Here is a 17,506-nt window from a genome sequence, read left to right on the forward strand (position 1 = left end):
GCTGGAGGCTGTTGGGGAGACTGGAGGCTGTTATCTACTACATATGGGAGACTGGAGGCTGGAGGCTGTTATCTACTACATATGGGGAGACTGGAGTCTGTTATCTACTACATATGGGGAGACTGGAGGCTGGAGGCTGTTATCTACTACATATGGGGAGACTGGAGGCTGTTATCTACTACATATGGGGAGACTGGAGGCTGTTATCTACTACATATGGGGAGACTGGAGGCTGTTATCTACTACATATGGGGAGACTGCTGTTATCTACTACATATGGGGAGACTGGAGGCTGTTATCTACTACATATGGGGAGTCTGGAGGCTGTTATCTACTACATATGGGGAGGCTGGAGGCTTGAGGGGGTTGAGGAATCGCTTACAGACTCCATTCAATGTTTCTTTCATTCGTTCACGTGGAACGACGACAGGTGTATGGCTCACATAGGAAGGAACCAAAGGTTGAGTGCTTCTTGTAATTGGTAGGTTTGAAGGAAGGAGGAATGAGAGGAGGACAAATGGAGAGAGAGAGAGAGAGAGGGAGAGGGAGAAGGAGAGGGAGAAGGAGAGGAAGAGAGACAGAGAGACGCAGACCACTTCCTTTCAGGCGAGCCATCTAGCTAATTGGGTACATTGCTTCCTGACATGCCCCAGATATGATCTTAGCTAACCCAAGAAGAAATCGACAAGGTATTAAAAAACAGTTAAAGGATACATTTACAATGAAACGAAATAGCTGATTAAATGGAACTCATGGAACGTGAAAGGGATAAACCATCCTATCAAGGAACAATTAAATACACGGTGATGCTGTTTAGATAAATCCAGTGTGTTTAAAAAACATGTCTGTGAAGCCAATTGCGCAATTGAAAGAATACTTTATTAAAATGGGGATTTGTATTTCTCGACTGTAATGACTAACAGGGGTATAAGGGTTTCTGGTTTCAGTGGAGTCGTAGTTCCACAGAGTAGTCTGCAGCTTGCAGGGAAGGGGGGGTATCCTTTCACACCAACCTCCAACAGCGTTGCCACGGAGAGAAACAGAAAGGAAGTCAAAAACTGACTTGTAGTTATTACCTCACCTGGAACAACTGATGTTCTGCTCTGGTAGATGTTTAACTGATGTTCTGCTCTGGTAGATGGTAGATGTTTAACTGATGTTCTGCTCTGGTAGATGGTAGATGTTTAACTGATGTTCTGCTCTGGTAGATGTTTAACTGATGTTCTGCTCTGGTAGATGGTAGATGTTTAACTGATGTTCTGCTCTGGTAGATGGTAGATGTTTAACTGATGTTCTGCTCTGGTAGATGGTAGATGTTTAACTGATGCTCTGCTCTGGTAGATGTTTAACTGATGTTCTGCTCTGGTAGATGTTTACCTGATGTTCTGCTCTGGTATATGGTAGATGTTTAACTGATGTTCTGCTCTGGTAGATGGTAGATGTTTAGCTGATGCTCTGCTCTGGTAGATGTTTAACTGATGTTCTGCTCTGGTAGATGTTTAACTGATGCTCTGCTCTGGTAGATGGTAGATGTTTAACTGATGTTCTGCTATGGTAGATGTTTAACTGATGTTCTGCTCTGGTAGATGTTTAACTGATGTTCTGCTCTGGTAGATGTTTAACTGATGTTCTGCTCTGGTAGATGTTTAGCTGATGTTCTGCTCTGGTAGATGTTTAGCTGATGTTCTGCTCTGGTAGATGTTTAGCTGATGTTCTGCTATGGTAGATGTTTAGCTGATGTTCTGCTCTGGTAGATGTTTAGCTGATGTTCTGCTCTGGTAGATGTTTAACTGATGTTCTGCTCTGTAGATAGATGTTTAGCTGATGTTCTGCTATGGTAGATGTTTAGCTGATGTTCTGCTCTGGTAGATGTTTAACTGATGTTCTGCTCTGGTAGATGTTTAGCTGATGTACTATGGTAGATGTTTAGCTGATGTTCTGCTCTGGTAGATGTTCAGCTGATGTTCTGCTCTGGTAGATGTTTAACTGATGTTCTGCTCTGGTAGATGTTTAACTGATGTTCTGCTCTGGTAGATGTTTAGCTGATGTTCTGCTCTGGTAGATGTTTAGCTGATGTTCTGCTCTGGTAGATGTTTAACTGATGTTCTGCTCTGGTAGATGTTTAGCTGATGTTCTGCTCTGGTAGATGTTTAGCTGATGTTCTGCTCTGGTAGATGGTAGATGTTTAACTGATGTTCTGCTATGGTAGATGTTTAGCTGATGTTCTGCTCTGGTAGATGTTTAACTGATGTTCTGCTCTGGTAGATGTTTAACTGATGTTCTGCTCTGGTAGATGTTTAGCTGATGTACTATGGTAGATGTTTAACTGATGTTCTGCTGATGTACTATGGTAGATGTTTAGCTGATGTTCTGCTCTGGTAGATGTTTAGCTGATGTTCTGCTCTGGTAGATGTTTAACCGATGTTCTGATCTGGTAGATGTTTAGCTGATGTTCTGCTCTGGTAGATATTTAGCTGATGTTCTGCTCTGGTAGATGTTTAGCTGATGTTCTGCTCTGGTAGATGTTTAGCTGATGTTCTGCTCTGGTAGATGGTAGATGTTTAGCTGATGTTCTGCTATGGTAGATGTTTAACTGATGTTTTGCTCTGGTAGATGTTTAGCTGATGGTCTGCTCTGGTATATGGTAGATGTTTAGCTGATGTTCTGCTCTGGTATATGGTAGATGTTTAGCTGATGTTCTGCTATGGTAGATGGTAGATGTTTAGCTGATGTTCTGCTCTGGTAGATGTTTAGCTGATGTTCTGCTATGGTAGATGTTTAACTGATGTTCTGCTCTGGTAGATGTTTAGCTGATGTTCTGCTCTGGTAGATGTTTAGCTGATGTTCTGCTCTGGTAGATGGTAGATGTTTAGCTGATGTTCTGCTCTGGTAGATGTTTAACTGATGTTCTGCTCTGGAAGATGTTCAGCTGATGTTCTGCTCTGGTAGATGTTTAGCTGATGTTCTGCTCTGGTAGATGTTTAACTGATGTTCTGCTCTGGTAGATGTTTAACTGATGTACTATGGTAGATGTTTAGCTGATGTTCTGCTCTGGTAGATGTTTAACTGATGTTCTGCTCTGGTAGATGTTTAACTGATGTTCTGCTCTGGTAGATGTTTAGCTGATGTTCTGCTCTGGTCGATGTTTAGCTGATGTTCTGCTCTGGTAGATGGTAGATGTTTAACTGATGTTCTGCTCTGGTAGATGTTTAACTGATGTTCTGCTCTGGTAGATATTTAACTGATGTTCTGCTCTGGTAGATGTTGAGCTGATGTTCTGTATTGTAGGCCTAATGGGAGGACTTGCTGTTCTGTAACAGGTGAGGGGAGTTCCTTAGGTGGGGAGTTCCTCACTGAGACCTAGACAACCAGGTGAGGGGAGTTCCTCACTGAGACCTAGACAACTAGGTGAGGGGAGTTCCTTACTGAGACCTAGACAACCAGGTGAGGGGAGTTCCTTACTGAGACCTAGACAACCAGGTGAGGGGAGTTCCTTACTGAGACCTAGACAACCAGGTGAGGGGAGTTCCTCACTGAGACCTAGACAACCAGGTGAGGGGAGTTCCTTATCAGGAGGAGGCTGTTATCTACTACATATGGGGAGACTGGAGGCTGGAGGCTGTTATCTACTACATATGGGGAGACTGGAGGCTGGAGGCTGTTATCTACTACATATGGGGAGACTGGAGACTGGAGGCTGTTATCTACTACATATGGGGAGACTGGATGTTGTTATCTACTACATATGGGGAGACTGGAGGCTGTTATCTACTACATATGGGGAGACTGGAGGCTGGAGGCTGTTATCTACTACATATGGGGAGACTGGAGACTGGAGGCTGTTATCTACTACATATGGGAAGACTGGAGGCTGTTATCTACTACATATGGGAAGACTGGAGGCTTGAGGGGGTTGAGGAATCGCTTACAGACTCCATTCAATGTTTCTTTCATTCGTTCACGTGGAACGACGACAGGTGTATGGCTCACATAGGAAGGAACCAAAGGTTGAGTGCTTCTTGTAATTGGTAGGTTTGAAGGAAGGAGGAATGAGAGGAGGACAAATGAGAGAGAGAGAGAGGGAGAGGGAGAAGGAGAGGGAGAAGGAGAGGAAGAGAGACAGAGAGACGCAGACCACTTCCTTTCAGGCGAGCCATCTAGCTAATTGGGTACATTGCTTCCCGACATGCCCCAGATATGATCTTAGCTAACCCAAGAAGAAATCGACAAGGTATTAAAAAACAGTTAAAGGATACATTTACAATGAAACGAAATAGCTGATTAAATGGAACTCATGGAACGTGAAAGGGATAAACCATCCTATCAAGGAACAATTAAATACACGGTGATGCTGTTTAGATAAATCCAGTGTGTTTAAAAAACATGTCTGTGAAGCCAATTGCTGCAATTGAAAGAATACTTTATTAAAATGGGGATTTGTATTTCTCGACTGTAATGACTAACAGGGGTATAAGGGTTTCTGGTTTCAGTGGAGTCGTAGTTCCACAGAGTAGTCTGCAGCTTGCAGGGAAGGGGGGGTATCCTTTCACACCAACCTCCAACAGCGTTGCCACGGAGAGAAACAGAAAGGAAGTCAAAAACTGACTTGTAGTTATTACCTCACCTGGAACAACTGATGTTCTGCTCTGGTAGATGTTTAACTGATGTTCTGCTCTGGTAGATGGTAGATGTTTAACTGATGTTCTGCTCTGGTAGATGGTAGATGTTTAACTGATGTTCTGCTCTGGTAGATGTTTAACTGATGTTCTGCTCTGGTAGATGGTAGATGTTTAACTGATGTTCTGCTCTGGTAGATGGTAGATGTTTAACTGATGTTCTGCTCTGGTAGATGGTAGATGTTTAACTGATGCTCTGCTCTGGTAGATGTTTAACTGATGTTCTGCTCTGGTAGATGTTTACCTGATGTTCTGCTCTGGTAGATGGTAGATGTTTAACTGATGTTCTGCTCTGGTAGAGAGGGTAGATGTTTAACTGATGCTCTGCTCTGGTAGATGTTTAACTGATGTTCTGCTCTGGTAGATGTTTAACTGATGCTCTGCTCTGGTAGATGTTTAACTGATGTTCTGCTCTGGTAGATGTTTACCTGATGTTCTGCTCTGGTAGATGGTAGATGTTTAACTGATGTTCTGCTCTGGTAGATGGTAGATGTTTAACTGATGTTCTGCTCTGGTAGATGTTTAACTGATGTTCTGCTCTGGTAGATATTTAACTGATGTTCTGCTCTGGTAGATGTTGAGCTGATGTTCTGTATTGTAGGCCTAATGGGAGGACTTGCTGTTCTGTAACAGGTGAGGGGAGTTCCTTAGGGGAGTTCCTCACTGAGACCTAGACAACCAGGTGAGGGGAGTTCCTCACTGAGACCTAGACAACTAGGTGAGGGGAGTTCCTTACTGAGACCTAGACAACCAGGTGAGGGGAGTTCCTTACTGAGACCTAGACAACCAGGTGAGGGGAGTTCCTTACTGAGACCTAGACAACCAGGTGAGGGGAGTTCCTCACTGAGACCTAGACAACCAGGTGAGGGGAGTTCCTTATCAGACCTAGACAACCAGGTGAGGGGAGCTCCTTACTGAGACAACCAGGTGAGGGGAGTCCCTTACTGAGACCTAGACAACCAGGTGAGGGGAGTCCCTTACTGAGACCTAGACAACTAGGTGAGGGGAGTTCCTTACTGAGACCTAGACAACCAGGTGAGGGGAGTTCCTTACTGAGACCTAGACAACCAGGTGAGGGGAGTTCCTTACTGAGACCTAGACAACCAGGTGAGGGGAGTTCCTCACTGAGACCTAGACAACCAGGTGAGGGAGTTCCTTACTAAGACCTAGACAACCAGGTGAGTGGAGTTCCTTATTCAGACCCAGACAACCAGGTGAGGGGAGTTCCTTACTGAGACCTAGACAACCAGGTGAGGGGAGTTCCTTCCTGAGACCTAGACAACCAGGTGAGGGGAGTTCCTTACTGAGACCTATATGCTTTAAAGGGTTTATTTACATATTAAAACAAAGAACTATGTTTTAAGTGAGAAGTAGGCAATGGTCTGAAAAAGAAAAAGAATGGAAAATCACATGAGCACCGCAATGCCTCCTCCGCCCATGTTCTACCAAGGTTTTCCAGCACAAGGCCTAAATCTGCCTTTCTGTCGATGTTATCAATATCTTTAACTCTAACAACGACAAACTTATTGAAAGTTCTCCCTATGTGGTGAATGCATGTATGTTCTACATCCATTATAGATTCATTGTTAAAAAAACTTGGGAAGCTTAAGTTCCATTGCTGTCGGGAAACCGGGTCCTAGTAGTTACTCCATCGACATGGCTATTTAAATTTATGCAAAACACATGGATTCTCCCTTTTAAAGAGGGGAGGGGGTGAATATCAACAGCAGCTGCCTCACATTAATCACATACCAGTTCCAGGAAGTGGCTCTCAACGTACTGAATTAGTTGGCATTAGTCAGCATTTGGAATGAAATCCGTACTGAATTAGTCAGCATTTGGAAAGAAATCTGTGATCTACCACCCATTAAGGGGATCTCTGCCAATGTCTTTTAGATGTCTTTTTCTTGGTCCTGTTCAGACCGGATGTCTTTTTCTTGGTCCTGTTCAGACCGGATGTCATTTTCTTGGTCCTGTTCAGACCGGATGTCTTTTTCTTGGTCCTGTTCAGACCGGATGTCTTTTTCTTGGTCCTGTTCAGACCGGATGTCTTTTTCTTGGTCCTGTTCAGACCGGATGTCTTTTTCTTGGTCCTGTTCAGACCGGATGTCTTTTTCTTGGTCCTGTTCAGACCGGATGTCTTTTTCTTGGTCCTGTTCAGACCGGATGTCTTTTTCTTGGTCCTGTTCAGACCGGATGTCTTTTTCTTGGTCCTGTTCAGACCGGATGTCTTTTTTCACGGACGGAACTCCTTAAAACCACTTCGATACAAGTGACCCAATCATAGACCAATCATAGACATCCATGTTTCACAAGTTTGGACAGCACAGTACAGTACAATAGAGTTGTGGTACTCAAACCTCTCCACGGGGGGACCCCAGATCAAACCTTCAAGCTCTCGAATCTCACCTAGCTATCTTAAGATTAATGCACTAACTATAAATTGCCCTGGATAAGTGTGTCTGCTAAATGACTAAAATGTATAAATTTAAAATTAGAAAACAAGTTTAGAGGTTTAGCAAAAATGGGTGAAACGTCTGGAGGTCACCAGGGAGAGGTTTGAGAACCACTGCAGTAGAGCACAACAGAGAGAACAGTGTAAGTCGCTCTGGATAAGAGCGTCTGCTAAATGACTTAAATGTAAAATGTAAATGTACAGTAAAACAAAAACAAAATAGATTAACATTCAACATTCATTCAGACCTGAAAATGAGCCTGATTTAAAGAAAAATATATATTTTCAACTAAAAAACACATTTTATACGCCCGGAAAATACATATTTATGACTTCCTCAAAATCCATTCACCTTTCCTTCAACCTAAAATGAACCCAACTTCAACGCCTGGAAAATATGAATTTTAAATGTAATTATGCTTACTGGGTTCAGAATGTGGGTAACAGACTGAAAAGTAAGGATGTCTGATGATGAAAAATGCATTGACAGAGGAGGGAGTGTACTGAATCAACACATCATAAGGGCTGGAACTTGTTCTCGATGCTCAAAGAGCAAAGTGTCTGTCTTGTGTGTTTATCAGGCTAATTAGCTAGCTAGATAGCATGTGTACACTCACTGCAATGCACAGCCAATGCGCTACTTGCATCACAACACAAACTAACTGATGTCTTGCTAATAAACCCGTTAGCTATGGTTAGAGTGTTGGACTAGTAACCGAAAGGTTGCAAGTTCGAATCCCCGAGCTGACAAGGTACAAATCTGTCGTTCTGCCCCTGAACAGGCAGTTAACCCACTGCTCCTAGGCCGTCATTGAAAATAAGAATTTGTTCTTAAATGACTTGTGTCAGGACCCGGTTACGAACCTGGGTCTCCGGAGTGAGAAACAGTCACTTAACCAACTGAGCCACGAATAGTCAGCAGAACCCAGAAGATGAGGCAGACACAGCAGTACTTAAGACGGTGTATTTAATAAAGTAAAAAAGGAGAAGTCCTTCAATACAAAATGGCAAATCCAAAAGGTGGTAGGTATAGCACAAAAAAGCCTCAAGAGATACTCAAAAGCAAAAACAGAATTCCACAAGAGCATCCACCGGAAACGACAAGAATACACAGAACACTAGGGCTGGGTGCTAACATACAAACACAGAGCACAGAACTGAGGGAAACTAAGGGTTTAAATACAATCAGGGAAAACGAGGCACAGGTGCAAATAATAATGGGGAACAAGGGAAAAAACATAAGGTCAAAAAGCACAATGGGGGCATCTAGTGACCAAAACCCGGAACAACCCTGGCCAAATCCTGACAACTTGCAGAGTAAAATATTTTTTTTAATTTGTATTTAATTTAAGAATATAGCTAGCTAGCTACGCTTTATGGATGAATATAGCTAACTAGCTACGCTTTACTAGCTACCTATCTTCCTTTGCTTGTCGCTTGCTTCTCATCCGACTGGTGATAGTTAGCTAGGTAGGGCGCAGAAAATACTCTGAAAATTCAATTGCTAACGACCCACGTTAAAAATCCGATATGTTAAAAATCCGATATGTGGTTCTCGGTAACGACCGGACGGCTCATGATGAGAGGCGGGGAGTGTGTTGTGTACCTCCAATTTGATTTGCAAATGTTGGTGACATATTGTCTTAGACATGATGGTAGGGAGATTTGAATGTAACATTGAGCTTCATCCTACTATCATAGTGGCGCCAACCGTCTATCACCATGTTCAGTTGTTTTTCTTTTACCTTTTTGGTAGGAACCTACAAAACCTTTCAGAACATCGTCAAATAACATGGTAGCATTTCAGAGAGACTACAGTGTTCAAAGCTCTTCAAATATAAAATATATAAATATATATTTTATTAAAGATGTCCTCCAGCGATTCAGGAACTTTTACTGTTGAAAAGCGACATCTATAAATACAGTCGAGTAAACACACACTAAAGGGTAAAAAAAACAAACACGTTTTGAGCAAAATAGTGTTTTTTTTAAGACACAACTGCAACCTTTAATGAGCCGGGCTTTCAAAGAGTTGGTTTGAATGGGGAATTCGTGATGTCATCAGCCTCCTCCCTTTGCATGAGGACCAATAGAAGAGCAGCAGAGAACAAAAGAGGAAAGCCCCCCACCCCCACCTCCCAACTTGTGATGTCATGAGGATACCTGGACCAGCTATTGAGACATTTTGTTTTGTTAAGTAAATCAGGGGATAAATGAGCTGAAAAGCAGCCTGGAGTTTAAATCCTTTAGGACTCTAAATCCTTTAGGACTCTAAATCCTTTAGGACTCTAAATCCTTTAGGACTCTAAATCCTTTAGGACTCTACATCCTTTAGGACTCTACATCCTTTAGGACTCTACATCCTTTAGGACTCTAAATCCTTTAGGACTCTAAATCCTTTTTATGACTCTAAATCCTTTAGGACTCTAAATCCTTTAGGACTCTAAATCTGAACTTTAGGACTCTAAATCCTTTAGAAAAGTAACATGAGGAGTGGCATTATATAAAAAAAATATATAGAGCTTTTTCTACATTCAAAATATATGCATCATTTTATTTATTTATTCCAAAGAACAATTTCAAAAGATATTACTTGCAAGGATGAAGCTTGTAAACTGGTACTGTACTGGTACTGGTCTGGTAAGATAGTTATTACTGCTTTGTACTGGTACTGGTACTGGTATGGTACTGTACTGGAACTGGTACTGTACTGTACTGGAACTGTACTGGTACTGTACTGGTACTGGTACTGTACTGGTATGGTACTGGTACTGCATGAGTTAGTACTGGTAGAGACACACGGTAATATCCATGGTCAAAATTCATCATTTAAAATATAGACTGACACTCTCATGACCAAATAATGGAATATAGACTGACACTTTCATTACCAAATAATGGCACAAAGGAAAACATGGACATTTCAGGTTAGTCATGTATACTGTAACAACTCTTTGGTAGAGAAGTCATTGCAACTTTTTTTAAGATGGTCGGCCCCCCCCCCCCCCCCCCCCCCCCAAAAAGACACTTATTTTACAGTAAGACCAGCACCAGAGAGCTTAATTCATGGTTGAAAGAACAGCACCTTGTTTTTAATACAGAAAAACGCCGTTATCACTCAAAATATCTAATCTTTTACCATCAGTCTCCAATCTGCACTTCCACCGACACTCTGGATGGATGTGGCAAAACAGAGTTCAAAAACAGAGAAAGGAGTCCCGATCAAAGAAGATGTTGGATCAGAACTAGAGAGAGAGATGTTAGAGTCTGTCTCTCATTGCTCTCTTCACACCTAGCCTTGTCCCAGATCAGTTTGTGCTGTAAAACCCTCTGGTCATTGGCAGATTGGCAGAACAATGACCACAGGTGTTGGCAAGACAGCGCATTCAGGTGCGGGACCAGGCTACTCGTTCTCTCTAACGCTCCCTGGTGGGGGCCCCTATGATGTCCTCACACGTCTGTGTCGGGGCCGGGCCTGCGTGCTTGCAGCTGCCTGACGGGTGGCCTGAGAGGCTGCCTGATGGGCTGCTTGTTGTACCTCTCCATGATCTCCTTGATGCGTGACAGGTTGGTGCGGCTGACGGTGAAGTCACAGCGGGTCGCTCCGACGTCATAGCCCACCTCACACCTTACTGCTGGCGCTGTAGCCCTCGGCCCTCACCGTGATGCTGTACTCTCCTGGGTTCAACAGCCTCCAGTAGTCCCCGTCCGCCGCTAGGGAGACAAAGAGAGGACTGGGAGTGAGGGAGTGAGGGAGGGAGTGAGTGAGGGAGTGAGTGAGTGACCTCAGGGTTAAAGTAGAGCTGAAGGAATATCCTTCTGAATAAATCAGGCCTTTATTACTGGGTTGTTACTACACGATAATAACATTATTATCCAAGAATAAAGTGAGGGAGTGAGTGAGTGAGTGAGTGAGTGAGACACCTAAATCTTATGCATAGATTCTTATTAGAATTGGCGGGGGCACTAGAAAAGTCTGCAGCACCAAGAATGGCCTACAGCAGCACCTAGATCTTCTGCACAGATTCTGTCAGACCTGGGCCCTGACAGTAAATCTCAGTAAGACAAAAAATAATGGTGTTCCAAAAAAGGTCCAGTCACCAGGACCACAAATACAAATTCCATCTAGACACAGTTGCCCTAGAGCACACAACTATACATACCTTGGCCTAAACTTCAGCGCCACAGGTAACTTCCACAAAGCTGTGAACGATCTGAGAGACAAGGCAAGAAGGGCTTTCTATGCCATCAAAAGGAACATAAAATTCTACATACCAATTAGGATCTGGCTAAAAATACTTGAATCATTTAAAGAACCCATTGTCCTCTATGGTTGTGAGGTCTGGGGTCCGCTCACCAACCAAAACTTCATAAAATGGGACAAACAACAAATTGAGACTCTGCATGCAGAATTCTGCAAAAAATAACCTCTGTGTACAACGTAGAACACCAAATAATGCACGAAGAGCAGAATAAGGCCGATACCCGCTAATGATCAAAATTCTACAACCACCTAAAAGGAAGCGATTCCCAAACCTTCCATAACAAAGCCATCACCTACAGAGAGATGAACCAACATGGTCCAAGCACACCAAGACAGTCGTGAAGAGGACACAACAAAACCTATTCCCCCTCAGGAAACTGAAAAGATTTGGCTTCGTTCCTCAGATTCTCAAAATGTATCTTCAGCTGCCCCATCGAGAGCATCCTGACAGGTTGCATCAATGCCTGGTATGGCAACTGCTCGGCCTCCGACCACAAGGCACGACAGAGTACATCACTGGGGCCAGGCTTCCTGCCATCCATTTGTCAAAGACTCCAGCCACTCTAGTCATAGACTGTTCTCTCTGCAACCTCAGCAAGCGGTACCGGAGCGCCAAGTCTAGGACCAAGAGGCTTCTAAACAGCTTCCTCAATAACCTCAGGTGCCCCTGCACATTGACTCTGTACCGGTACCCCCTGTATATAGTCTCGCTATTGTTATTTTACTGCTGCTTTCACTGTAAGGTCTACACCTGTTGTATTCGGTGCATGTGACTAACACAATGTGATTTGATTTGATTTGAACTTGAAGACGAGTCCCCTAAGCAAGCTGGTCCTGGGGCTCTGTTCACAGACACAAACACACCCTACAGAGCCCCAGGACAACAGCACAATTAGACCCAACCAAATCATGAGAAAACAAAAAGATAATTGCATGACACATTGGAAAGAATTAACAAAAAAACAGAGCAAACTAGAATGCTATTTGGCCCTAAACAGAGAGGACACAGCGGCAGAATACCTGACCACTGTGACTGACCCAAACTTAAGGAAAGCTTTGACTATGTACAGACTCAGTGAGCATAGCCTTGCTATTGAGAAAGGCCACCGTAGGCAGACCTGGCTCTCTTTGTACTTTAACCATTTGCACATCGTTACAACACTGTATAAATATATAATATGACGTGTGAAATGTCTTGATTTTTTTTTTTAGAACACTAGAGTGTAATGTTTTCTGTTTACAATTTCATATTGATTATTTCACTTTTTGGGGGGTTTATTATCTACCTCACTTGCTTTGGCAATGTGTTTCCACATGCCAATAAAGCCCCTTTGAATTGAACTGATTAGAGAGAGAGAGAGAGAGAGAGAGAGAGAGAGAGAGAGAGAGAGAGAGAGAGAGAGAGAGAGAGAGAGAGAGAGAGAGAGAGAGAGAGAGAGAGAGAGAGAGAGAGAGAGAGAGAGAGAGAGAGAGAGAGACAGACAGAGACAGACAGAGACAGAGACAGACAGAGAGAGACAGAGAGAGACAGAGAGAGACAGAGAGAGAAAGAGAGAGAGAGAGAGAGGGGGGCGAGAGAAAGAGAGACAGAGAGAGAGAGAGAGAGACAGAGAGAGAGAGAGAGAGAGGGATAGAGAGGTAGAGAGAGACAGAGAGAGACAGACAGAGAGACAGAGAGAGGGGGGCAAGAGTTAAAGAGACAGAGAGAGGGAGAGCAGACAGAGAGAGAGAGACAGAGAGAGAAAGAGAGAGAGACAGAGAGAGACAGACAGAGAGAGAGAGACAGAGAGAGAGACAGAGAGAAAGAAAGACAGACAGACAGAGAGAGAGAGAAAGAGAGAGAACATAGAGAGACAGAGAGAGAGAGAGAGAGAGGAGGGGCAGAACATAGAGAAAAGAGAGACAGAGAGAGGGAGAGAAGAGAGAGAGAGAGAGAGAGAGAGAGAGAGGTAGAGAGGTAGAGAGAGACAGAGAGAGAGACAGAGAGAGACAGAGAGAGGGGGGAACATAGAGAAAGGAGGGAGAGAAAGAAAGAGACAGAGAGAGGGAGAGAGACAGAGAGAGAGAGACAGAGAGAGAGAGAGAGAGAGGGAGAGAGAGAGAGAGAGACTCAGAGAGAGGAGGGAGAGAGAGAGGAGGGAAGAGAGAGAGAGAGGAGAGAGAGAGAGAGAGAGAGAGAGAGAGGGAGGGAGGAGAGGAGAGAGGAGAGAGAGAGAGAGAGAGAGAGAGGAGAGAGACAGAGGAGGAACATAGAGAGGAGAGAGAGAGAGAGAGAGAGAGAGAGAGAGAGAGAGAGGGAGAGAGGTGCTACATGTGTATTGTAGGTTACGTGTCAGAAGAATTGTGAGAATTTTCAGCGTTCCCAGCCCTTGTCAGCATTCTGATCCACATTGCATTCCACCATAGAGGTCACGGACTGTGAATCACCAAAAAAACTTGTTTTTTCAGCCAGTCAAATGTAACTTTCCTGTATGCAAATATAGCCCTGGAAGAAAGCAGCACATCTTGATACTTCATAGAGAAAGGAGGGAGGGCAGAACATAGAGAAAGGAGGGAGGGCAGCAACAGCGAAAAAGGCAAAGAGCTCCACAAAGCAATCCTCTAGGAATTCACTGACTGAACTGGCAGAGAAAGGAGGGGAGGGTAGAACATAGAGAAAGGAGGGAGGGCAGAACATAGAGAGAGGAGGGAGGGTAGAACATAGAGAGAGGAGGGAGGGTAGAACATAGAGAAAGGAGGGAGGGCAGAACATAGAGAGAGGAGGGAGGGTAGAACATAGAGAAAGGAGGGAGGGCAGAACATAGAGAAAGGAGGGAGGGTAGAACATAGAGAAAGGAGGGAGGGCAGAACATAGAGAGAGGAGGGGGAGGGTAGAACATAGAGAAAGGAGGGAGGGCAGAACATAGAGAAAGGAGGAGGAGGGTAGAACATAGAGAAAGGAGGGAGGGTAGAACATAGAGAAAGGAAAGGAGGGAGGGTAGAACATAGAAAGGAGGGAGGGCAGAACATAGAGAGAGAGGAGGGAGGGTAGAACATAGAGAAAGGAGGAGGAGGGCAGAACATAGAGAGAGGAGGGAGGGTAGAACATAGAGAAAGGAGGGAGGGCAGAACATAGAGAAAGGAGGGAGGGCAGAACATAGAGAAAGGAGAAGGGCAGAACATAGAGAAAGGAGGAGGGCAGAACATAGAGAAAGGAGTGAGGGCAGAACATAGAGAAAGGAGTGAGGGTAGAACATAGAGAAAGGAGGGAGGGCAGAACATAGAGAAAGGAGGGAGGGCAGAACATAGAGAAAGGAGGGAGGGCAGAACTTAGAGAAGGGAGGGAGGGCAGAACATAGAGAAAGGATGGAGGGTAGAACATAGAGAAAGTGGGAAAAAGGGAAGAAGAGGGTGTTCTAGCCTACTTCATGAAAAGAGGAACTCTCATCTCTCCTGCTCAACTGTTAAGAAGTTTAAAAATAGCACCGCATTGTCATCTTGGATTTACCTCCCTCCTGTCTCCTCTAGGAATGACAATGTTTTTCACCTCCCTCCTGTCTCCTCCCTCCTGTCTCCTCCCTCCTGTCTCCTCCCTCCTGTCTCTTGTCTCCTGTCTCTTGTCTCCTCCAGGCATGACATTGTGTTTCACCTCCCTCCTGTCTCCACGAGGCATGACATTGTGTTTCACCTGTCTCCTGTCTCCACTAGGCATGACATTGTGTTTTACCTCCTGTCTCCTGTCTCCACAAGGCATGACATTGTGTTTCCCTGTCTCCTCCTGCTGACATTGTGTTTCACCTCCTCCTTCCTGTCTCCTCTAGGCATGACATTGTGTTTCACCTCCCTCCTGTCTCCTGTCTCCTGTCTCCTGTCTCCTGTCTCCTGTCTCCTCTAGGCATGACATTGTGTTTCACCTCACCTCCTGTCTCCTCTAGGTATGACATTGTGTTTCACCTCCCTCCTGTCTCCTGTCTCCTCGAGGCATGACATTGTGTTTCACCTCCCTGCTGTCTCCTGTCTCCTCTAGGCATGAGATTGTGTTTCACCTCCCTCCTGTCTCCTCTAGGCAGGACATTGTGTTTCACCTCCCTCCTGTCTCCTGTCTCCTGTCTCCTCTAGGCAGGACATTGTGTTTCACCTCCCTCCTGTCTCCTGTCTCCTCCCTCCTGTCTCCACTAGGCATGACATTGTTTGTGCCAATCCTGCTGGAAGCAACGGTGAACTGAACTCACCGTGTGTGCTGAACCTTTGATCCAGCCACAGAAACAGAGCGTTTGATTTCCTACCCATCATGCTGTTCACCCACCCACCCATCCCCACATCTCATCCACTGATCTGTGTGTGAGATACGGTGACATTATGACACTGTTGATCCGCTGTACCAGACACACGAAGAGTGTGTGAGAGAATGTTGTGTGTGTGTGTGTGTGAGAGAATGTTGTGTGTGTGTGTGTGTGTGTGAGAGAATGTTGTGTGTGTGGTGTGTGTGAGAGAATGTTGTGTGTGTGTGTGTGTGAGAGAATGTTGTGTGTGTGTGTGTGTGTGTGTGTGAGAGAATGTTGTATGTGTGTGTGAGAGAATGTTGTGTGTGTGTGTGTGAGAGAATGTTGTGTGTGTGTGTGTGAGAGAATGTTGTATGTGTGTGTGTGTACGGTGCCAGTTATGACACTGTTGATCCGCTGCACCAGACACACGAAGAGCAACACATTCTGCTTTGTCCTCTAACCAACAACAAAAAATGACACGCTATAAAATGCTAATAACTTATAATTTTGATAACAAAACCTGGAACGTCTTCATTAATAATGTGCGTCTATCCTTCTGTGTGAGAATGTTATGTGTGTGTGTGTATCAGCTGTCTGTCTGTCCTGGGTTCACAGTGATGACATCATGTTGATGATTCACACTCTCTGACTAACTGGGGAATAGCAAGTACCTTCTCTACCAGTAGGTCGTTCACAGCAGGGACTTGGTGTTCCCCTCTTTCCACATGCAGAGCCTCCTTTTTAACAGATAAATAGATAGATAAGAAGAGCAGACTTGTTTCCTCCCTCCTCTCTGGGACCGCAGCAGAGAACTGGATTCTCTTGAAGACGTGACTTGAGAGAACAGTTGGTTCCAGGAACACTAACAACAGAGATATAGTCCTGAATGAATCGTGAATAACGATGAGTGAGAAAGTTACAGAGCACAAAGAGATGGAGGTTAGCATACCTCCAAGACATGAGGGGAGGGAGCATACCTCCAAGACATGCTAACCTCTCACCATTACAATGACAGGGGAGGGTAGCATTCCTCCAAGACATGCTAACCTCTCATCATTACTATAACAAGGAGGTTAGCATACCTCCAAGACATGCTAACCTCTCACCATTACAATAACAAGGGAGGTTAGCATACCTCCAAGACATGCTAACCTCTCACCATTACAATAACAGGGGAGTAGCATACCTCCAACACATGAGGGGAGGTTAGCATACCCCCAAGACATGCTAACCTCTCACCATTACAATAACAAGGAGTGTACCCCCAAGACATGTGTGTCAGTCGTCATTACAAAAACAGGGGAGGTTAGTAAGACCATTTTAAGAGGAGCAGACATGCTAACCTCTCACCATTGTTTACCCCCAAGACCTCCTCTCTGGGACCAGACATGCTAACTTCTCACCATTACAATGACAGGGGAGAGAGAACTGGATTCTCTTGAAGGAACATGTGACTTGCCCCCAAGACATGTTGGTTCCAGGAACATACTCCAAGACTCATTACAATAACAGCTACAGATCATCATTACTATAACAAGGGATAGTCCTGAATGCTAACCTCTCATCATTAATCGTGAATAACATGCTAACCTCTCATCATTACTATAACAGGGGAGGAAGACATGCTAACCTGTCATCATTACTATAACAAGGGAGGTTAGCATACCTCCAAGACACAAATGTCTATAACAATGGAGGTTAGCATACCCCCAAGACACTAATGTCATCATTACTATAACCTCTCAAGACATGCTAAGCTCTCAGCATTACAATGACAGGGGAGGTTAGCATACCTCCAAGACATGCTAACATCTCATTATTACAATGACAGGGGAGGTTAGCCTCAAGACATCATTACTATAACAAC

General features: G+C 44.3%; 1 pseudogene; it reads right to left on the reverse strand.

Moving 5' to 3' along the window:
* Positions 1-10,162: 10,162 nt before the first annotated feature.
* The window catches only part of LOC135511827 (inactive carboxypeptidase-like protein X2), a 142,260-nt pseudogene continuing 134,916 nt past the window's right edge, over positions 10,163-17,506 (reverse strand).

This window comes from Oncorhynchus masou, chromosome 24, assembly GCF_036934945.1.
Source record: "Oncorhynchus masou masou isolate Uvic2021 chromosome 24, UVic_Omas_1.1, whole genome shotgun sequence".
Classification (NCBI taxonomy): domain Eukaryota; kingdom Metazoa; phylum Chordata; class Actinopteri; order Salmoniformes; family Salmonidae; genus Oncorhynchus; species Oncorhynchus masou.